The sequence below is a fragment of the Euprymna scolopes genome, chromosome 18 (assembly GCF_053919585.1).
Source record: "Euprymna scolopes isolate OS-2025 chromosome 18, ASM5391958v1, whole genome shotgun sequence".
NCBI classification, from domain to species: domain Eukaryota; kingdom Metazoa; phylum Mollusca; class Cephalopoda; order Sepiida; family Sepiolidae; genus Euprymna; species Euprymna scolopes.
In genome coordinates this window covers 30343636-30368218 of record NC_136499.1, presented here as the reverse complement: position 1 = coordinate 30368218, position 24583 = coordinate 30343636, and the positions used below count along the sequence as shown (strand labels likewise).

Sequence of the window (24583 nt, the reverse complement as noted above, 5' to 3'; positions counted from 1 at the left end):
ATTCTTATCATACTTAAATCATCCAAGCATCATTGCTTATGATTTTTCCCAAAGTTAGTTTGGGAATTAACTTACATCAATGAAAATAAAAATAGATATCGAAATTACTCTGCCTCACATTTGCATATATAGGCGAGAAGATCTATTCTAATTATTTCCACTTGAACAAACACTGGCCACTTTCCAATTAGCCAGAAGACGACCAGCTGGTCAATTAATTATGGCAAGCTTACCAAAGAGGAAGTCAGTCTGGACAAGTTAAATTCAGAGGTTTTAGAAAATGCAACAACAACAAAAGCCGGGAGCATTATCTGTCCAGAGAGAGCAAGAGAAATGATATAAAAATAAAGTAAAAAAAAAAAAAGGAGGAGAAGGAGGAGGAAAAGAAACCCGAACAACTTCAGATTCAGACGAAAAAGTAATTCACTGACTTATATTGTGACATGGTTCCTGGCCTTGGTAGGGGCTATCTTGGATGATGATAGCATCTTTATGCATCGCCAAGAACCACACCAACATTTAATATGATTTGGGTACAAATGCCATGTTTTAGTGAACAAATAAAATGAAGAATATATTAGGACATGCATGCATAGAAAAATGGGAATAAACGAAACATAAAATATAAAAAGAATTTTATAAACGAAAATTTGATAAAAACAAAATCTTCTAACAAAACATTTTTATACAAGAGATAAGAATATGAAAGTTACTTTCAGTCATTTATGCAAACATGTGTTTGGTACAGAAAGTTGAGTGTATAGTCACAAGTTAATATGTTCACAGTGTGACTAATATATCTATATAAGTAATATACATATATGAGTATTTGGAAGCGTGGCATTGTGTATGTGTGTGCGTTGGTTTACCTTGTTCTTGTTAGTGTGTGTATAGATGTGCACAAACTGATGAAAGCTGGCATGTGCATCATTGAGGTCTTTTTTCTTTTGCAACTTGCCTCTCTCGGCCCAAACAACATGAGGGGTGTTGTTAGACGATGTTCTTGGGTACCTTCAGGTGCCGTCTTCTTCATAGCAGTTTCTAACTTCGAATTATTTTACTACTTTCACATATACGTGTTACTTTTGGAAATCTTGAAACGATTTTCATTGATTGGAAAATATTTTGAGCTTATGTTTCTGTGGAAACTGGTTTGCTTTGAGGAGGAAAATGAATTCCAATGAATCAGAGAAAGAGAGAAAGAGTGTAGCAGTTATAGCCATTTGTTTTTTAGTGTTCGTAGGATTTATTTTGTGATTGAGGCGCCATAATATAATCCAACTATAGATTCCTGTCATTTCTTTTCTGCACTTGAAATACTGTTTTATGTTAGTCAATTCTATTACATATACTTCTTTTAATTCATATTTTGTGTTATCCATCTAAGCAGCGCTCTGTTAATATTCAGCATGATTGGAAATAACTTTCTGTACTTTATACTCATTACTAAAATACAATTCTTATAAGAAATGAATAGGGGGAAGTGAAGCGAAAGTTGTGAAGCTGTCTCTTCATTTTTTCCTTTAGTCTTTCTTCACATTCCATAAATTATATTTTTTGATGCTGGATGAAAAATATTGTTTTCTATGTCAGCTGTTGTTTGGAATTAGTGATATGTGGAGATTTTAAATCCCTTCGTAGTATTCATCACTATTCGTTTGTCAATCTATCCATCTTGTTAAGCCTAATCTTCAAAATGGGTTTTTAGCCTTGATAAGTGTTCATTCATTAGTTTAAAAAAAGAAAAAAAGAAAAAAAGTTCCATGTGAAATCAGTTGATGCGGCTCCCAGGCGTCTTGAAACGCTAGTGTCAAATGCTGGCACAAATTGAATTCTAAATAAAACCTCATGCAATACATTTTCTTATTATATTCATTTATTGTAAGAATTATATTTCAGTAATGAAATACAAGCACTTACTATTAGGAAGTTATTTCCCAATCATCCTGTATATTAAGGAAAATAAATTGGTTCATTAGTGTTCGCACTAATATTCATATAAAATCATAAAATTATGTCAGTAATTAAATTTTTATATATAAGTTATAACCATTATTTCTTATGACCTAAAAAAACAAAAAACAACAAAACCACCAACCGTTGAATTTTTATTTAGAACAAGCCTGGGTGCCCAGCGTTGCTCGGGTGTTTGGAGGTGTGTGTTGAGCAAAAAAAAAAAAAAAATAGGTAGTAGGTAGGCAGGCTCAAACCCATACCACGAAGGAGGAAAAGAATGTGAAAAAACCCCCCAAAAAACGTGACGTCTTTGCTGTTGTGTCCATTGCCAAACCAGAAGTGCTGAAGGTTTAAATTAAGGCTAGTCAATCAAAATGAGGGGATGACTTTCAAAAATATCAGCGAAAAAAGCGACCCCTTCTTGTAGAAAAGTGTCCAGTTGTGGGTGAAGGAATTAATATTTTTAGCCAATTTTTCAATGTTTGTCATCCGAAGGGTCGAGTTTGAAAATTATACCGATCTCGTGAACATCTGTCATCTTTGTCAAAAGTTTTAGGCATACATACATACATACATACATACATACATACATTTAAACAAACAGGCGAGATTTATATACTAGATGAAGGATTTATTTATGTTTGAGAGACTTACCTAGGAATGAACTCTTCCACACCTTATAAATACTGCTACCAACTCGGAGCGAGAATGAATGGCCAAAAAATGAGTGACCGGGTGAGCCAGGGCGAGTGCAGGAGAAAGTATTTTCAGCTACCTGATTATCCATGTACTAAGTTTTACCACAAATATTTGACCTAATATCTGTGTCCATGTTATTTTTTTCTATTAACCATTAGCCATAAAACTTTCCAAATTCATTTCAAACAGGAGGAGGTTGTGTAACGTGTCATTTGCATTCTCACAACTTGAAACAGTTTTGTTCGAGGCCTAGGAAAAAACTCACGTGTTTTACTCACTAACTTTTGTGCAACGGAGGCATTTATATGTTTATTTATGTATAAATACACATTAGTCTTTATTATAGAGTAGAGAATTATATATAAATAAAATAAATGGATCAATCATAGTAAAGGGCAACTCAAACGCTTCCTTTTCATTGGTTATTACACTACTCCTTTCCTTGGATTGCTCCACTTATCCTTGATCCTCATCTTATAATGCTGAGTGTTTGCAAGGATGCATTAAATACCATTTTTTTAGATTTTAGTAGGACTCGACTCGACTCAACAAGAGAATGATGAAGAATGTCATGAGGAGATTGAGGATTGTTCTCACGAGAATACAACATAATGGATATGTGACCTGGAATACATACCCAAACATGTGTGTCACTGAAACAGGAAAAAAAAAAAAAAAACGAAATGTAAAATGTACATATTTTATAAGTCCAATAAAATTTATTGAGATTGAGGATTAGGATCGGTAGTAATAGGTTGTTGACCAATCATAACGCGGCTACACAAAGCTGATGTTTTTGTTTTTTTGTTGTAAGTGTAAATTAGTCTTGTAGGCAGTGAAACATGGAGAATCAAAGACAATTATAAAAGTGATAGGGAAAGCTCATTTATGTAGCTACCATATGATTTGGGCCAAGATCACAGTGTAGTATCTGTTCTAATGCTTCACTTAAACTCTCTCCAATGGTTTACTTCTACTTGCTCAAAGGCAGCATGCATACCGCAGATTCAACCGACATAAGTCCAGTTCAAACAGACAGAAGTATATAGAAGCTAGAAGTAATTGTAAGAGAGAAATATCGAAGCACAGTAATTAGGAAGCCGTGTTTTTTGGAAAATCTACAACAGTGTAGTAAATAATGGGCAGTCAACGATTCACCTACTATCAAACAATCATGAGGTTGTTTACACAACAACGGAAAAGGCTAACATGCTTGCCAGTCGGTTTGCCTCAAACTCCAAATTGGACCCGGCAAACCACTCTCTCCCTGACTTTCCTTTGCAGACAGACGCCACACTAGATGATCTGAAAATCACCCCTTCTCAGGTACATGGTATCATAAAAAAACTAGACACCTCAAAAGCATGTGGACCCGATCTCATCCCAGCTATGCTATTACAAAAATGCCCCGCTGAGGTTGCTCCAGTTCTCTCCAAGCTTTACAACAAATGCCTTAACGAATCTTGCTTTGCTGACTACTAGAAAACTGCTTCTGTGGTACCAGTTTTCAAGAATTATGGTGAAAGAACTGACCCATTAAATTATTGCCCCATTAGCCTCCTCCCGTTTTTTGCCAAAATATTTGAGATCATAATTAATCAAGCTCTAGTCCATCATCTTACAGCTGTTAAACTCCTGACCAATAATCAATATGGATTTAGGCAAGTCCGTTCTACAGCAGACATTCTAACTGTAATCTCTGAACGTATATACCGTTCACTGGACAAAGCAGGTGAGGGTAGAGTGGTAGCCCTCGATATATCTATGGCTTTTGACAGGGTATAGCATGATAGTCTTCTAAGGAAAATTAGATCGTATAGTCTCACTGGAAAAATACATAATGTAACTAAATCCTTCTTAAGTAAATCCAGATTGTCCTCGACGGTCATATATCTAAACAATATGATATAAATGTGGGAGTACCTCAGGGGTCTATCCTGGGACCTTGATTATTCCTGATATTCATAAATGACCTCCCTCATAAAATTGTTTCTGAGATGGGTATATTTGCTGATAACACCACTCTCTATAACAGGCATGAGAGGAAAACAAATGAACACATATCTAAGGAAACGGCAGAAACACTAGAGGAAGACCTCCAATCTGTAGTGGAATGGGGACATAAATGAATGGTCACATCCAACTCTTCCAAGACTAAGCTTGTTTCCTTCAATAATTACAAGAAAACCTTCTCTACCACCAATATACCTGAAAGTACTTCCTTTAAACTCCTCGGCCTAATGTTTACAGGGAACATGAACTGGAATAGATACATTGAGAGCATTGCCAAGGCTGCTGCGAAGAAGGTGGGCTCTCTCTATCATGCTAGAAAACTACTTACGCCTGAAAGTATCCTGCACCTCTATAAGGCCACCATTCGCCCATGTATGGAGTATTGTTGTCACATTTGGGCTGGTGCATTTGCTGCTTGTCTCTCACTCCTGGACAGGGTTCAAAAGAGAGTCGGCAACCTGATAGGTCCTGAACTATCATCTAGGCTTCAACCTCTGTCCCATCGATGAAGTGTTGCATCCCTCTGCCTGTTCTACTTTAATGGTGAATGCTCTGACGAACTACAAGCACTTGTACCCCCTCAACGTGAATACCCCCAACAAACCTGACAAGAAGCTAAATCCCACCCCTTCACATTAGATATATGTAGGTGTAAGAAAGTCTTCTACTCCAATAGTTTCTTCCCCAAAACTGCTAGACTTTGGAACTCCTTTCCGGGATTCTACTTTCCCAACTGTACTGAGATGCAGAAGTTCAAGTGTAATGTGAACAGACATCTTGCTACTCATCTCCCTTCATAATACCCCTGCAACTTATGTCCCTGATAGTAGTCCCCTATTTCAAAGCGGCACTGTGCCTTGTTTGGGGTAGAAATTGAAAAAAAAAAAAAAAAAAATTGAGTCCTTGGTTAATGTAGGGGAGACCTTTCATACTGAGACAATTACTATTTTTTTTTTTTTTGAATACTGCCAAAGTGCCCCCCTTTTTTTTGGGGGGGGGGGGGCTGCCCCCCCCCCCCTCCAATCCACCCATTAAAAACGACCTTGTGTCTAATTTGCTTTTGTGGGGAAGCAAATAAATAAAAATACCATATGCTAGAGATTTGGAAGAGCCCAGAAACACTGCCGATTTGTTTCGATTTAATATTTTCAATCTCCTTATGACATTCTTCATCATTCGACTGACAATCTATCTATCTCATTAACTGTCGTGACCTTGAAGGATCGTTAATAAACAAGACAACTCGGTAGTATATTTCCAAGAGTACATATTTGCAAACGTACAGAATAGTTGGTTACAGAATGTGTGCTCAGTCTTTATACGTAATGTCTAGAAGAATCCATATAGCAATACATCACTATCATGCCATTAACATTAATCCTTATCTTTGAGTGGCTTTAAGCCTTGATAAGTAGTGACGAGTGTTAGTATTAAGAAGTCCTTGGATTCACCCTCCCAGGCCTTGTATTCTCTCTTTGAGGAAGAGTTAGTTTATTGCTAATTGCTTGAGGTGCCCCGATCAGGGAATGTCGACAGAACTGCCCAGGCAATTTTTAAGAGACCAGAGTGTTCCTTCTTTAGGGTTGCTGTCTTACTATCCTGGCCTTGTGCCACATTATACTGCCACTTAGTGGGGGTAGTATGTAAGTACCGATTCATTAGCTAAACAACAAAACAAAATGAAAAAAGTAATCAAGGATTTAAGCTGTGTTGACTCTCAAAATATATGTAGAGTATTAATAATATCATGATGAACACTAGAATATAAAATTAGTTGGGATAGAAAGAGTCAGAGGCTTATGAACAAGCATTATTCATTATAATAACAGCTTTGACAACTTAATTGGCTAAGACAACATCTTCATAATGGAAAATCTGACATACCGGAGTAAAATTAAAATCTCAAAAGCTTTAATTCTAAATTTCTCATTTAGAAAAAAAAAAATTTTTTTGGTTATTTAAAAAACAAAATTTTTGGTCACTTAAAAAACAAACGAAAAAAGAAAAACTCAATTGATGATTCACTTTGGAATTTTTAAGATGAGGATAGATATGAGAGGTGTTCCAAAAGTAATGCCTCCTATTTTTTTTTCCTTCCAAATAAATTGCAAATTGCATTGTTATGATGACTGGACTTATGCATTCCTGACCTGAAAGTTTCATATTTGTTGCAGATATTAACAGTGTGAGACACTCTAAGAAAGCAACCTCTCTCATGGACGTGCATCAGAAGCAGAGATGTCTCACTAAATTCTTTCATGCAGAAAAAAAAATTGAACCAATCAACATTCACCGGTTCCTGTTGAACGTTTATGAAGTCGATGCAGTTGATGTCAGCACAGTTAGGAGATGGGTTCGTCGCTTGCAGAGTGATGACAAAGCGCACTTTGAACTTTTATGACCGGGGTATCAAAAGAGGCTGGCAAAAGTGAATTGATAATGTAGGAAAATAAATTCTGGGGAATAAAATGGTGTTCGTTTTATTGGTACCGCTTTTATCTTCATAGCTCTTTAACGTTTTAGTTTTTGAGTTAAAAAATAGGAAGCCTTACTTTAGAAATGACCCTTGTACATCTGTGCAGCTCTTGTTTTGATCACCTCTTGATAGAATGTTATTTTGGTGCCTGATATTTCACTACGAGGGGTCAGCTAGAATGGAACTCCCAAGATACAGCATTTGTTTATTGACAAAAGCCAGACTACTGAATAATTCTCATTGAGTTTCAGTTTTCCTTTGAATAAAAGTTGATATCTATTTAGCAGTGAAGATTGTGGTCTTCTTTATGGAAGATGCTTGCTCTGTTTCCAAGAATACAAAACCATCTACGGAGCCAGTAACTTTTCTCCTTTCTTTGTCAAGATGGCAACCAATATGCCTGACGAAGGTCGGAGGCTACACCAACTGAAACGTTGTACAAATAACAAAATGAGAACAATAGTTCGATCAAAACAAGTAATACAAAACAATGAACCATCATCTCAAAAATTCAGAACTTAAATAACTTTACCAAATTACATGATTCATACTGACTTTCTCCCTAACTAATCAACCTCTCCATCAAAAACACTTAAAATGTTATCTTATTCCTAAATATTATCGCCTTCAGCAAAACTTGAACCTTCAACCTCTAGAAGACTGTTATTTAGAACTGATTGCTAACAAACGGTTTTAATTGCTATGCCTGGGGTCCAAAGTAATGGTAATTCCATAGTAATAAACAGTAATAAAACACATCTAGAAAAGATTAAGTTTCCAAATTACACCAAAATAGGCCAATAAAGCCACAATACTATTTATCTGTGGCCAAACAAACATTTTATTGTTTTAAATTCTATTTATTCTAATTTGAAACAACTTCAAATTTGAATTAACTCTGACCCAAATAACATTGTCTTGTTTAATAAAAATGGCTCAACTATTTCATGATAAGTGTGACGATTTTACTTCTTGCCCTCCCCCCCCAAAAAAAGGCTGACCATAGTTAATTATCTGCTCCAAATCCAAGGTTGCAATGTCAACTGAGCCGAAAGTTATGGAAGGAGTCGGAGTTAGACTTATAAGCATGCTAAGAATTGAAGTTGGATTTTTTTTAATTGTTGAATAATAAAATCTTTAAAATAAGGAGTTGGATATTTTTTTGTAATTTTAAGTGTTGAAGTCGGACGTATACCTTTCGACTCCACAATCCTGTCAAAATCTACATGCATTTCATGACATAAGCTTTCCTCCCATGCATCATAGCCTCTCACTAATAAAAGTGATGACAGAATCCAAAAGCTTGTTTGTATTTTGCATCGATCGCTTCAACCTGCTGCTGCTGCTGCTAGTTTGTGGTGTTGTGTAGTAGTTCCTAGTTGAACTACTTGGTGGACTGTTGGTAGTTCATACAAAACACCAAAAAATGAAAACGCATACAACATTGTTTTTGGTTCTAAAATAATGGTGGTGGTGGGGGGCATTTTTGTTTTATTGACCCTTTATTCATGCCTTATTTGAGAGACTGCTGCGTTTCCTGCATCTGTTTACCTGGATTAGCACAAACTCTTTTACAATCTTTCTCTATTCTTTTTACAATCTTTCTCTATTCTATTATTACATGTTCTCTCTGTCTATTCGCCATCGTCTCTATCTAATTTGTATTACTTACTTGCATGATGGATTTGTCTATTAAAATTCTAAAAACTTATTCATCTTTGAAAAAGTCATTTCTTTTAATTGTCCATTGTCTGTTGACTTACTTCATAACCCAACTCTTAACACAAAACTGAATGCTTCTTTTAATTTTTTATGGTTCTGAGTCTTTGTTAGTAATTTATGCTACATTACACATTTCTCGCCTATTGTGTTACCCTTATTCAATAAATGACAGAATTGAGAATCTTACAAGTAGCAATAACTATGTCCAGGGCATGTGACCAAATTCGAATCATTACAAAAAAAAAATAAAATAAATAAATAAATAAAATTTTTTAAAAAGTCTGTTTTGTCAACAGTGTGAATAAAAGCCATGATCTCTGAAGAAAGAAACATGCATTAATGGGGGTGGCCTGAGAAAATTCAACAACTCGTCAAGTTTCGTCTTGTAAAACAGTCATTGACAAAGGAAGAATAAAAATAAATCCCAACACAAAATAGAAACCTGTTAACAATGGATCTATTGAAAAGGTACAAACATCAAGAAATAAAAAAAAAGACCGCAATAAAATTTAGTATCGAAATGCTCTTTAAATACATGAGAATAAAAATGAGCGTGAATAGTAGATAACAAAAAAATTTTTTTTAAATAATGAAAACATTATGTTTTAGAAATTTTTGAGATAAGGATTGATAATTTGTATTATTTAGACTACTGTTCTCATCACACTTTCATTCTCACAATGTGTTCATGGATCTGTGACGTAATGAATAAAGTGCTAAGTGACTGTCTTCTAGAGGTTGAAGGTTTAATACTTTTTATTTCATTTTACTTCAGTCAAAGTTCTCAGAAATCAAGGGGGCCCCCTTCCTCGGACTAGCACGATCTTTATGAGCTACATAGATATCCGAATATTCCAGTAAAGTTCACCTTTACCTCTCAAACACTGAGTTAGTAAAGAAGTTGAGAAGATAATTTTACACTCTCTAACTGACCATCTAAATAATGTGATATTAGATAAAACTTTTATACGGTCATGGCTGATGGAACAAAAGCAATCTACTCCCATGGATTAAATAAATGGTTCAGCTCAAAATTTTGCACAAATTCCCTGAGTTCGACCAGATACACCTGAAGAAGGTCAGAGGTTATATCTACCGAAACATGAGAATAACACCCAAGATAAGAGCAATCTGATTCACATCATCATCATTGTCATATTCTATTGAACATTTATTTTATATGTTGGCATGTGTTGGACGGTTTTTAGAAATAGATTTCCAATTTCTCTCTGACCAGGTCATTATTTAATTTCTCTCTGACCAGGTCATTATTTAAAGTACATAACCTGAAATGCTATAAATTTTCTTTGGAGACAAGATTTTTATAAGTCAGATGACCTTCCAAACGTCAACTCAGTAAGGTGATGGGGATGGGCACTTTTATTGAGACACCATCTCTAGGTGATTGCCTACCAAGGCTAAAGACTGCTTCACTCTGCTCTTAACCAATGAAAAGATATGTGACCAAATTTGAATTTTATCAATTTTTTTTTTGACAAATTGTTTTATTAAACATTTTTCTATTTTTTTGCAGAATATTCCTTTTCACGTTTTCTCATCTTTCTTATAACTTAGATCTGTTAATCTAAACATCTTATCTTGCCTTCAGTCGTTTATTTCTCCACAGTCATTAGAAGCAAATACAAGATAATGTCGTACAACAATGGTGTTTATTTAGGAACTACTTTTTCTCATGTATGCGCAGGGATAGACACGTGGCACAACATAATAAGATATTGGTTACATAGCATTCTTTACTACAACTTTATGGTGCAGCTGAGTAGCATGACACAATATCTATTGAAAATGAAAATACATTTTTTTTTGTTGTTGCTAAAACTAATTAAGATTAAACAAAAATAAAAAAGATGGCGATTGATTATTCATATTACTGTTGACCATCTCTATGTGCATCTTGTTGTCGAAATACAATTGCGAATTACTTAGGACTTCTACCCAGTCATGGCTGACAGAATGAGACCATGCTACCTACCTCTGTGAATTAAATAAAGGGTTTTGTTCTAAATTCTATGCAGATTCCCAAGTTCAACAAGATACACTCAAAGAAGGTTGGAGGTTACAGCAACCGAAACGTTGTGAAAATAACACTCAAGATGAGAGCAGTAGTCTCAATAATCCAAATAATACGAAAAGCAAACAGGTTTTTTTTTTTTTTTTGTAAAGGTATCCATCAGAAATGGCTACTATTTTTTCAACTCATAATAGTCCAGGCCATAATTATCTTATTGAAGTTAAAAAACGTATTAATAAAATTTACGTTGAAAAATAAGTAGCAAGTCAGACAACTCCCACCATCTGAAATGAATCTGTAAAGAAACACTCCGCTCTAAACTTAACAATAGATGTTTAGTTTTTCTTTAGGTAATGATTAATATTAGGACAATTAAATAACTGATGTAATTCTATGATTTTATATGAATATTATTAGTGCAAACATAGGCGAAGCATAATTTTTTTTCATCATTTTTGACGGAAGATGTTCACTAATCTCTACCAATAAAAGAGACGTCTGTGGATTCATCAAGTACTTTTACTAGCAAATTGATATAATTAATTGTTACTTTGTTATAAAAAGATTATAAATATATGATTAAATTAAATAAAAAAAAAAAAAATAAATAAAAATATCTTCAAACCAGGACATTTCCACAATGTCAAGTAATTACATCTTTGTTCGAGAAACCAAGTTTCATTAAGAATCGACTAAAAACTCCACAGCAGCTGATTGAAACCATGGTAATAACCGGACGCTCTATAATATGCTTTGTTTTCACCAATACACACAAATTTATGGCAGATATTGATGAAGCAATCATGCAGAATAAAATTAACATTCACTAATAATAAAAGCAAACAAGTGTGAACATATATTAAGTAAAAATTATGCGAGTGAAGAATCATGTGCAAGAACAAATCTATAATGTGTTTTCTGGCTTGCTTAGTCGTATATGTTAGTTTGTGTATGTCGTATATATGTAAGTTTGTGTATGTAGTATATATGTAAGTTTGTTTATGTTATATAAGTTTGTGTAAGTCGTATATATGTTTGCTTGTGTATGTAGTATATACATTAGTTTGTGTATTTCGTATACGTGTTCGCTTGTGTAAACCGTATGTTCGCTTGTGCATGTCGTATATATGCTAGCTTGTATATGTTATATATATATATGTTATCTTGTGTATGTCGTATACATGTCAGCTTGTGTATGTCGTATCTATGTTAGCTTCTGTAAGTCGTATCTATGTTAGCTTCTGTAAGTCGTATCTATGTTAGCTTCTGTAAGTCGTATATATGTTATCCTGTGTAAGTCGTATACGTGTTATTTTGTCTAAGTCGTATCTGTTCACTTATGTAAACTGTATATATATGCTAGCTTGTCTAAGTCGTATCTATGCTAGCTTATCTAAGTCGTATCTATGCTAGGATGTCTAAGTCGTATCTATGCTAGCTTGTCTAAGTCGTATCTATGCTAGGATGTCTAAGTCGTATCTATGCTAGCTTGTCTAAGTCGTATCTATGCTAGCTTGTCTAAGTCGTATCTATGCTAGCTTGTCTAAGTCGTATCTATGCTAGCTTGTCTAAGTCGTATCTATGCTAGCTTGTCTAAGTCGTATCTATGCTAGCTTGTCTAAGTCGTATCTATGCTAGCTTGTCTAAGTCGTATCTATGCTAGCTTGTCTAAGTCGTATCTATGTTAGCTTGTCTAAATCGTATCTATGTTAGCTTGTCTAAGTCGTATCTATGTTAGTTTGTCTAAGTCGTATCTATGTTAGTTTGTCTAAGTCGTATCTATGTTAGTTTGTCTAAGTCGTATCTATGTTAGTTTGTCTAAGTCGTGTATATGTTAGTTTATCTAAGCCGTAGCTATGTTAGTTTGTCTAAGTCATATATATGTTTGTCTAAGTTGTATATGTGTTCGCTTGTGTAAACTGTATATATATGTTAGCTTGTCTAAGTCGTATCTATGCTAGCTTGTCTAAGTCGTATCTATGCTAGCTTGTCTAAGTCGTATCTATGCTAGCTTGTCTAAGTCGTATCTATGCTAGCTTGTCAAAGTCGTATCTATGCTAGCTTGTCTAAGTCGTAGCTATGTTTGTTTGTCTAAGTCATATATATGTTTGTCTAAGTCGTATATGTGTTCGCTTGTGTAAACTGTATATATATGTTAGTTTGTCTAAGTCGTATATATGTTTGTTTAAGTCGTAGCTATATTAGTTTGTCTAAGTCGTATCTATGCTAGCTTATCTAAGTCGTATATATGTTAGTTTGTCTAAGTCTATATATGTTTGTCTAAGTCGTATCTATGCTAGCTTGTCTAAGTTGTATCTATACTAGCTTGTCTAAGTCATTTTCACTCTAAATAGCTTAGATAAGCTAGCATAGATACGACTTAGACAACTTAATATATGTTTGTTTGTCTAAGTCGTATCTATGTTAGTTTGTCTAAGTCGTATCTATGTTAGTTTGTCTAAGTCGTGTATATGTTAGTTTATCTAAGCCGTAGCTATGTTAGTTTGTCTAAGTCATATATATGTTTGTCTAAGTTGTATATGTGTTCGCTTGTGTAAACTGTATATATATGTTAGCTTGTCTAAGTCGTATCTATGCTAGCTTGTCTAAGTCGTATCTATGCTAGCTTGTCTAAGTCGTATCTATGCTAGCTTGTCTAAGTCGTATCTATGCTAGCTTGTCTAAGTCGTATCTATGCTAGCTTGTCTAAGTTGTATCTATACTAGCTTGTCTAAGTCATTTTCACTCTAAATAGCTTAGATAAGCTAGCATAGATACGACTTAGACAACTTAATATATGTTTGTTTGTCTAAGTCGTAGCTATGTTAGTTTGTCTAAGTCGTATCCATGCTAGCTTATCTAATTTGTATATATGTTAGTTTGTCTAAGTCATATATATGTTAGTTTGTCTAAGTCGTATATATGTTAGTTTGTCTAAGTCGTATATATGTTAGTTTGTCTAAGTCGTATATATGTTAGTTTGTCTAAGTCGTATATATGTTAGCTTGTCTATGTCGTATCTATGCTAGCTTATCTAAGTCGTATGTATGTTAGTTTGTCTAAGTCGTATGTATGTTAGTTTGTATAAGTCGTATATATGTTAGTTTGTATAAATCGTATATATGTTCGCTTGTGTTAAACTGTATATATATGTTAGCTTGTGTATGCCAATGTGGACAAACCGGCAATATTAATAGTGACGGACATAGTTCTATGTTGCTTTAATTCGAAAAATTTAACATTTAACTTATAAATCTGCTAAAAAACAAAAACAAAAAAACAAGCAAACAAAAAAACAAAAACAAAACAATTTTTACTTTTTAAAAATCCAGTGCTGTTTTAATTTCCAAATTGTTTTATTAAAATTATATTTTCAATCAATGTTTTTACAATTATATATTGATACATTTTTATACAATAAATGTTTTGGTTTTCAAATATTTTTGTGTTCGGAAAAACAAAATCTGGTAAATGTCACCTTACGCTACAACAGAACACCGACCACTCTAATTTGTTTTTTTTTAATGGATATTTGAGGTCGCTGACAACGAAGAAATTGGAGTTATCGCTCCCTAAAATTGCTGCCGTCTGTATACTGCAGAAGTGCCTAATTCTGAAACCCATTTTCACTCTAAATAGCTTAGATGACTAATTTACCGCCCTCCACCGCCACACCTAAAAAAAAAAAAAAAAAAATACAAAGCCATTCATCCATGATTGAATGTCTCTAAGTTCCACTTATCGAAAGGAGTCGGTGGTCGCCGAGCGCAGACAAGAAACGACACTGAATCATTTCCTTGGCGCTGTCTGACTCCTGCCCTTTCAGGGTGGAAGAGAGAGGGGGGTATTTTTTTATTATTATTTAAATAGGTCACTGGAGTAAAACCGGGACAAGTGAATCAATTGATCTAGATTTCTTTTATCACCACATTTACACAGGATTTTCTCCTCAACTCCTCCAAACAGTTAACTACCCCCACCCCCTCCATTCAAAATATATTGAACACTCACTGGATTATTTTCGTAAATTTTATTTGTTATAAAATTGTAGTATAATTAACAGTGGAAAAAATCAGGAGGAAATTCTTAGAGAAAATTTTATGTTCGTATCCATTACAAGGCTGACATTGATCTCGGTAATTCGAATTGAGTTGTTTCTTCCTTATTTATAAAACATGGCCGATAAAAAAAAAAAAGCGCTCCACTAGGTGTATCAGAATCGGCCATTAAAAATGCCGTATATGAACTTGAATAAATAAACTTACTATCTTTCGAAGCTTATAACTACTTTAAAAATGTAACCCAAACCCTATTTTTTTTTTCAATTTAAGGAGCAAAGACTAAATTTTTAAAAAAATAACAAGTTTAATAGCAAATTATATAATATTTGTATTTTTGTAATCGGTTTTCTTTAAAAAAAGATTTAAAGAAAATCAACGAAATTTTACGATTATAAAAAATTATATAAATTCTAAAAAATCACTTACCTATAAAACATTCTATTCAATGTGTACTTCCATTGTTCACTGTTAAGAATTCATCCATTTGTATACTTATATTCCATGTCCTTTTTAAATAAAATACTTTTTTAAACAAAGATTTAAAAAAAAAACAAAAAAAAACGCGAACTCAGATTTATTGACTGTTCAAATAAAGGGAGAGAAATCTCTGGGTTTTTTTTTTTCGCGATTTTCTTACGGTGACTTATAAACGCCAGAATTAATATCTCTTTTTATTGCGTGCTGTTAATCAAAATTAGTATTTTTGGTCCTCCGTAGGTGAAAAAAAAAAGCACACCTTCACTTATAAGTTTTTGCCGTTAAACAAAAAATCCAGTTGACCGATTTTTTTAAAAATTCTATTAATGAAATACACGAGTTTTTGATTATTATATCTTATTTTTACTTTATCGAGTAGATTTTTTTTAATATCTAAAAAAAAAGAAAAGATTGAATGAAATAGAAAAAATTGCCGTCAGCGTCCAGTATTTACTTGACGATATAAACATGACATGAGCTTTCATTAAAAAAAAAAAAAAAAATCAACGTGGTTTAAAGAAAAAAGGTTTTACATTTTGGACTTTACAGGTAAATTTCCAAAAAACTTCTCTTTTTGTTGTTGTTTTAAATTAGAATATTTTATTTATTGATCTTTTATCTTCAATTTGTGATATATAAAACTTTGGTGAGTAAATTAATTATTTAAATTTTAATAGAGATTTCAAAATGGGGTGGGGGTAAATTAAAAAAAAACGTTTGTCTAAAATATTACATTCGGTTTATTGGAAAGAGCATAAAATTTCACATTGACCCTGAAAATATCGTAAAAAATTGAACCAATAGACAATTTTGATAGATTTTTAAATTTTAAAAATTGAAAAATTTTTTTTCGTAAAATTCAATTGATTTCATACGTAAAAAAATGGCTGGTTATACGTGCACCGGCACTTTGTAAACACTTTTTTAAAAAATAAAAAATAATATTTCTATTATTTTTTAAACAACTTTAATAGTTTATTTTGGAAGCATATTCCATGCAGAAAATAAACAACCCACTTTAAAAAGAGAAATTACGAGTTTTTTATATTTTATTCGCAGTTTTCTGTTAAGGGTGTCAAAAATTCCCCCACAATTCTGATACATCTAGCGCCCCATTCTGTTGTACTTTTTTTTTTTTAAATCATTGAAAATTTTATATCTATATCATTAATTGCTAGATGAAAGATAATGTTTTTAAATTGCAACAAAATGTACATTACATAAAATAAATCCAAGGTAATATTTTGATTCAATTTAAATTAAATTTTTATACCTTACTTTGTAAAATTTGTAAAAGTGCACTTTGAAGATAAATAAATTTCAAATTGAATCTTGTACCTTTATTTTTAAAGCCTATAGTAAAACATTTTGTTTAACAATTTTCATGCCTTGGATGAAATGCTTTTCTAACTTGTATCTGATCTTTTTAAGATTATATTTCAAAACTCTCCTTCTCTCTATTTCAGTTTGTATTTCTCCTCACACCACAACTCATTTTTGCAACCCCCTCTTTGTATTATTACAGGTCTGAATATTCTCTCTGTTTCCGTTTGTATTTCTCCTCACACCACAACTCATTTTTTTTTGTAACCCCCTCTTTGTAATACAGGGCTGAATAATGAGAAAATCTGATTTTTTTTAACAAAAACTTTAAAATAACTTTTTTAGATTAAATTTTTTTAAACTTCTTCCAGAATAGAAAATCTTTAAAATTTAATAAGGAACATATTTCATATAGGTTTCATTAACAAATATTCAGTACATAACGAGAAAAATAGAGAGGAAAATTTCAAAACTGTATAATTGTATAACTGGTTACGGTCAATAGTAGTCCTCGCCAGCGAAAGTCTTTGTTATTGTTATTCTATCATTTAAAACATTTTGTGTACTGCTCTTTCGCGCGAGGACTACTATATGAAAAACTATTTGATCAATTCGCGTGATTTTTTAAATATGTCATTTTCATTATTTGTCTGTATTTTTGCTAATTAAATAGTTGAATTCTAAATAAGAACCGGAGTTTAGCTCCGAAATATATTTGTTATAAATTTCAAACAAGTAAAATATTTGTTTATTTCCCTAATATTACGTTGTGATTTGGCTTTCAATAATTTTTTTCTGGTTCAAAGTAAAAGAAAATATATATATATATATCGCATATATACAAATAGATTTTCTGAGAAATCTTAAAATAAAAAAAGTTCTTGAATTATCTCCCTTTTGTTCTGAAAAGAGTTCTTAAAAATGAAAACAAAAAAAATGGTGCTTGTTAAGGATAGTCAACAAAGCGATTTTTTTTTTAATGTGTTGTTTTAAGCAAAAACAATATTACTTACTTAAGTGTCATGTGGAAAATCGTAATATATCAAAATAATTACGAAAAATCATCGAGTAGAAATTTATTTTTAGTTAAAAGTAATTTTACGGAAAATTGGGTGAAATCGCATTTTTCTTGGATGTTATAAAATAATCAGTAGGAGATAACTCCGAAAGGAATATTTTAAATTACTTGTGTCATGGCAGCAATATTTGTTGTCTCTGTTTTTTTTTTTCATTTTTGGTACTTCTACACTATTAGAACAAAATTTTGTAGTCGATAAATGGAGTTGTCAGATAAAAAGCAATGGTTTCTACTGATTTTCTTTACCAATTCTAATAAATTACAATGTTAGCTTCCAAATTATGCAGTCGAAATTACCTGAATATTACTGAATCATCAAAAACAACAACTTTAATCGTGTTAGCAGGTGAAAAATTGCGGCCATCTTGTTTGAATCGAAACAGAAAATTAATTCCCTTTTGAATTCTCCTGTGTCTTATATAAGTAAATCCGGCGTTTTCTTAATTCTACTTTCTATTTTCTTTAATAAATAATTTTCTACCTTATCGATTTTCGTAAATTTTTGGATATAATTAGACACCGCCAAAAATGGCCGAAAAATCAAGTTGTTGTTGTTTTTTAAAACGAAATTACATTTATTAAAATCCATTATTTCTGAGTAATTTTTTTTTCCAGAAAGATAAAACCCTGAATTTTATCATATAGAAAACAGAATAATGTAAAACCTTTTCTACTATTTTTAATTAACTTTTAAATGTTAAATTTTCCCCAAAAGTTAACAATTGACATTTTTGTCTTGCACAAAAAACGTACATAAATATGTTTAAAAAAAGGTTTTTGAAATAATTAATTTATTTATTTGTTGTCTAACTAAGATTTAGGGTGATTTTCTATGAGAATATGCAAAAATATTATAATATAAGTACCTGGATTTCAAATAATTCCACTTATTCTTATAGGCAACCAGTTACTTCGGGTCGATCTAGACAATGTTTACGTTTGTGCTTAATAAAAAGCAAACTATGGAAAACCAAACAGGCCAAAAAAAAACTTATTTTTCAGTGACGAAAATTTCAATGTATTATTAAAGCTGAGGCTGGCCAGTACCATTTGTATGAGTTTGGTTTTTAATGTGTATGTGTGTGGGGGCCAGGCTCCCCAAAATGGGGGGGGGGGGCAATTTAAAGCAGAATAAAAAAAAATTATTTCAGCGCGTTTGGTCCACCGTAGACGAAAGGCGGCAAACGTTTTCAAACGGGATCGAAAAAATGATGCTATTTTTAACACAAAGGGCACAATATTTATCGAATTTTTTTTTGTATCGATTCTTCAAAGCATGCCCTGTTTAATAATGGTCATGCATTATTCGGCTCGCTAAAAAAAAATTTGTTAATTTATTTATCAAAGATTTTAAAATGTCTTTTTTCGTATAAATATTAAAAAAAAAATTTTTGTTTTGCTTAACGTAAATTAATTATTTTGCTTAACATATTCACTGAATTTCACACTTCAAAACTCAAAAGCGGGATAATTAAACACAATCGAAGTTCTGATATTCAGACGTCAAAATAAGATATGCAAACAATTTTTTTTTTTTTAATCTATAATCCTGTCCCTTACAACAACACAATATGTTTTGTTCAGATTCAGATGATTATTTTAAGCATATTTGGAACCCCCTCAAAATAGGGGGGCTTTTGTAAGCAAAAAAAAAATATATATATATAAATATCGTTTATGAAAAATAAGTACACTGTTATAAAGTTCATTCTTCTCTTAATAATCGCTGAAAATTTCGTATTGATTGGATAATTACCTGATTTTTTAAAAGACGGTCCGCCAAAAAGTACTTACCTGCCCCCCCCCCCCCAGTTTTGGCGGTGCCTAGATATAATCAACTTAAAAATACGAGGAATACGTAGATATCATTGTTTTAATGTGAAATTCAGTATTACGATTTCCGAAATTTCGTTCTTATAGTGTAGAAGCACCTCTTTTTTTTTTTTTTTTTTTTTTTTTTTTTTTTTTTTTTTACTAAAAACACAATAGCAGTTGTTCTACTCTATGAATTTTCGTAATTTTTGGATATATTACTATTTTCGACATGATAATTAAGTACGCAATATTGTTTTTGCTTAAAACAATGTATTTAAAAAATCGATTTTTCGACTATAGCTTCACAAAGCACCCTCCAAAATTATTCCAAATAACAGTAATGTATAAGTGCCGATTTATGTTATAACTCAACGAATTGCCATTAATCCTTTTAAAGTGATTTTTATTCTTGGAATATGATTTTCTGTTTCTTTTTTTTTTTTTAAAGTTAATTCTAAATAAGAACCCCTGCTTTTTGCTTTTTATAAGTGAAATGATTAAAACTGATTAAAATGTAGGTAAATTTATACAAATACCGTGACAGCGAATTAGTAGAAAAAAATGTACCCTAACCCTAACCCAGTTTTCAGATTCGTGTTCAGCACACCGAAACCTAACAGAATACTACGTAAAAGATTTTACTAATTCGCTGTCACGGTGTTTGTATAATAATACCAAAATGTAAAGAGAATTTGTCATTATAGTCAAATTGGTAGACATCGTAGTCGGAATACCCTGGCCAAATCACCGTTAAAAAAAATCGTCCGCGCCCATTAAACTTAAAAATCGAACCGGAAACTAGAAAACAAAATGAAACAAAGTTTATTTTTATTATTACCAGAAAATATGTACTTCCCTTGTTATTATTTTAGTAAGAACGAATTAGTTTCATTATCTTTCTTACTAAAATGCTTCGTTAACCTTCTTACTAAAATAAAATTGTTAATTATGTTTTTACAATTATATATTGATACCTTTGGATACAATAAATGTTTTGGTTTTCAAATATTTTGTGTTCGGAAAAAAATTTCTTGTTTGTTACTTATTTGTCGTGTTATTTGACCAAAAAGAAATTGGAGATTAAAAAAAAAATTATTTTGTTATTTATTTCTTTCGTTTTAAATGAAAGAGGATTAATAAAAGAATTACTAATTTTATTTTAGTAAGAAAGATAACGAAGTAGTGGTCCGTTTCTACTAAAATAATAATCGGGTAAAATAGGTACGCATGAAAAAAATAAAAGAACTAATTTTATTTTAGTAAGAAGAAACACGAAACATTTTAGTAAGAAAGATAACGAAATAATTAATTCGTTCTTACTAAAATAATAACAGGAGAAATACATATTTTCTGGTAATAATTAAATTAAGTTCGTTTCATTTTGTTTTCGCGTTTCCAGTTCGATTTTTAAATTTTATGGGCGAGGACAATTTTTTAGCGGTGATTTGGCCAAGGTATTCCTACATCAATGTTTACCGTCAAATTAATGGAAACAATAGACCTAAACATTCTCTTCCGACGTGTATACTTGTAACGTGCTGAAACTAAAGAAAAAAATTACTTTCGATGTTCGCATGGCAATAAATGGCTTATTCATTCTGAAAAGATAATAAAGAAAAAAATTCTTTATTCTACCACTAATCGTAAGCACGAGTGGCAAGCTCCAGCAGAAACAAAACCTTTCATAAAACTTCATTTAATCGCCAAAGTTATTACTTCGGTCTGAACGTTGGTTTTGTGTATCGGTAAGATAAACGGTCGTCGAAATAAAAATCTGTAAAAAAACAAAACAAAAAATCAAAAATGTTTATAGCTGCACGTTAAAAGTATATTAGTCAATGGAGAATTTAATACTGTTTCGTTTGCTATAAACTTATTTGTTGCTTTTTTTCTTTTCTTTACGATTTCTCGACTATTAACTATACTGCAGAGTTTGCTTCTTTTTTTTTTTTAAATTCTTTTTTGGGACGCCAGGACGCCAAAAAGTACGCCAGTGCGGCAAATTTCATTCCGTCATAAAAATAACTTCCTACAGAAAAAACAAAAAAACAAACTTATTTTTACATTTTTATCTAGCCAATAAACATAAAATTATACACGAAAAAAAAAAACACGTTTATTATTTTTAAAATCCAACAACGGAGCCGAAGTCGATGTTTTCTATTGTAAAACAAAACTAACTTTTTTGATAACTTTCTGCGTAGCGTAACCGCCGAATTATTTTTTCTAAAGAATAAAATGAATAAAATTTATATTTACAATGATCTTTATACATTTATCCAGCGAATAAACATAAATATATATATGAAAAACACGTTTCTTATTTAAAAAAAAAAAAAAAAAAATCAAACGTTTAAGAAAGAAAAAGCCAACTTCATCCCCCGTTGCATGATTTTGATTTAAAAAGAAATTAAAAAAAAACTATTTTTCATATATATTTATGTTTATTCGCTGGATAAATGTATAAAGACCATTGTAAAAATAAATTTTATTCATTTTTATTCTTTAGAAAAAATAATTCAGCGGTATCAGAAATTTGGGGGAATTTTTTAGACCCCTAACTGCAAATAAAATATAAAAAAACTCGTAATTTCTCTTTTTAAAGTGGGTTGTTTATTTTCTGTATGGAATATACTTCCAAAATAACCTATTAAAGCTGTTTAAAAATAATAGAAAAATTATTTTTTATTTTTTAAAAAACAGTGTTTACAAAATGCTGCCGCGCCTTCATGCAGCCATTTTTTTACGTAATGAAATCAATTGAATTTTATGAGTTAAATATTTTTCAATTTTTAAACTTTAAAAATCTATAAAAATTTTTTCTATTGGTTCAATTTTTTTCGATATTTTCAGGGCCAATGTGAAATTTTATGCTCTTTCTAATAAACCGAATATAATATTTTAGACAAACGTTATTTTTAAAATTCACCCCTCCCATTTTGAAATGTCTATTAAAAGTTAAATAATTAATTTATGTACCAAAGTTTTATATATCACAAATGGAAGATAAAAGATCAATAAATAAAATATTCTAATTTAAAAAAAAAAGAAATGTTTTTTGGAAATTTACCTGTAAAGTCCAAAGTGTAGAACTTTTTTTTTTAAACCACGTTGATTTTTTTTTAATGAAAGTTCATGTTATGCTTATATCGTCAAGTAAATACCGGACACTGATGGCAATTTTTTCTATTTCATTCAATGTTTTCTTTTTTTTAGATATTTCAAAAAAAATTCATTCAATAAAGAAGTATTAAAATATATCAATCCAAAACTCTTAAGAGAATTAAAAAAAAAAAAAATCGGTCAACTGGAGTTTTTGTTTTAGGGGAAAAACTTATGTGAATGTGTGTGTGTGTGTGTGTTTTTTTTTAAACTACGGAGGACCAAAAATACTACTTTTGGTTAACAGCACGCAATAAAAAAGAGACCTTAATTATGTCCATTTGAAGAATCCGTATTTGATAAATTCTAATGTAGCAGCAGCCTTTAAGCTTATGGTGCAAAACACATTACGAAAATCTGATTTTCTACGACCCTCGCTTTAAAAAAATCCTTTTATTTAAAAAATACATGGAATTTAAAATATAAATATGGATAAATTCTTAACAATGAACATTTAATAATATTTTTTTTATCGGTAAGTGATTTTTTGGCATTTATATATACATATATTTATCGAAGCAAGTCAAAATATGTTGATTTTCTTTAAATCATTTTTAAAGAAAACCGATTTTAAAAAACAAACATTGCATAATTTGCTATTAAGCCTGTTATTTTTAAAAAATTTGGTCTTTGCTCCTTTAACTGAAAAAAAATTAGGGTTTGAATTACACTTTTCAAGTAGTTATAAGCTTCGAAAGATAGTAAGTTGAATTATTAAAGTTCGTATTATTTTTAATGGTCACTTTCTGATACACCTAGCGGTATGCCAAAAAATTTTATTAAACCAAGTCAGTTTCGTTTAAGAAAAAAGCCAACTTCATCCCCATTGCATAATTTTGATTTTTTTTTTTAAATAATAAACATGTTTTTTTTCTATATATATGTTTATGTTTATTCGCTAGATTATTAATATCCTTCTAAAAATAAACTTTATTCAATTTTATTCTTTAGAAAAAATAATTCAGCGGTACACCACACAGAGATTTATCAAAAAAATTAGTTTTGTTTTACAATCAAAAACATCAACTTTACCTCAATTGTTGGATTTTAAAAATAATAAACGTGGTTTTTCATATATAATTTTATGTTTATTGGCTAGATAAAAATGTAAAAACTAAGTCGTTTTTTTTTCTGTAGAAAGTTGTTTTTATGACAGAGTGAAATTTGGCATGAGGCATACTTTTTGGCGTGCTGGCGTGCCAAAAAAGAATTACCGTATCGTATACATTTTTGGTTCCTATTTAGAACTCAACATACTTTTAAAAAGTAAAAATATAGAAAAATCTTTATGATGTATATACTCGGAACGAAGATGTCATATTCCAAAAATCACGTGAATTGATCGAGTAGTTTTATTTTTAACTAAGAAAATCAAATTTTGTGAGTAAGCAAAAGGGAGTGTCTTGCGTCGCGAGTTTGAAAAAACAAAACAGAACAAATGCAGATAAATTCACAATAATTCAAATTTTCAATATCAGCCTTATAATGCTGACGATTTCACATCAATCGTTTAAATCGTTGATAAATGATTTTCGGTAAATGTGTAGTTTAGCGGCGTAAATTAGCGACAAAAAAATTAAAAAAACTATTTTTATATAAAATATATTTGACCCAAAGAAATAAAACCAGAAAAAAAAAATTTCAATGTTTATTATTTTTTCATCATTTTTTTATTAGACTAAATGCACGACATTCGAGATCGCCATAATGCTTTAAAAATTTGGACTTTTTAAGGTTTGACAGATTGGCCTTTTTAAGGCTAAATTTGG

At 31.3% G+C, this 24583-nt stretch overlaps 1 protein-coding gene across 2 annotated transcripts in view; it reads left to right on the top strand.

Annotated features, from left to right (window-relative positions):
- LOC145297904 (uncharacterized) overlaps positions 1-24583 on the top strand; it is a 48153-nt gene that overhangs the window by 11673 nt on the left and 11897 nt on the right. The gene's annotated exons all lie outside the window — the stretch shown is intronic.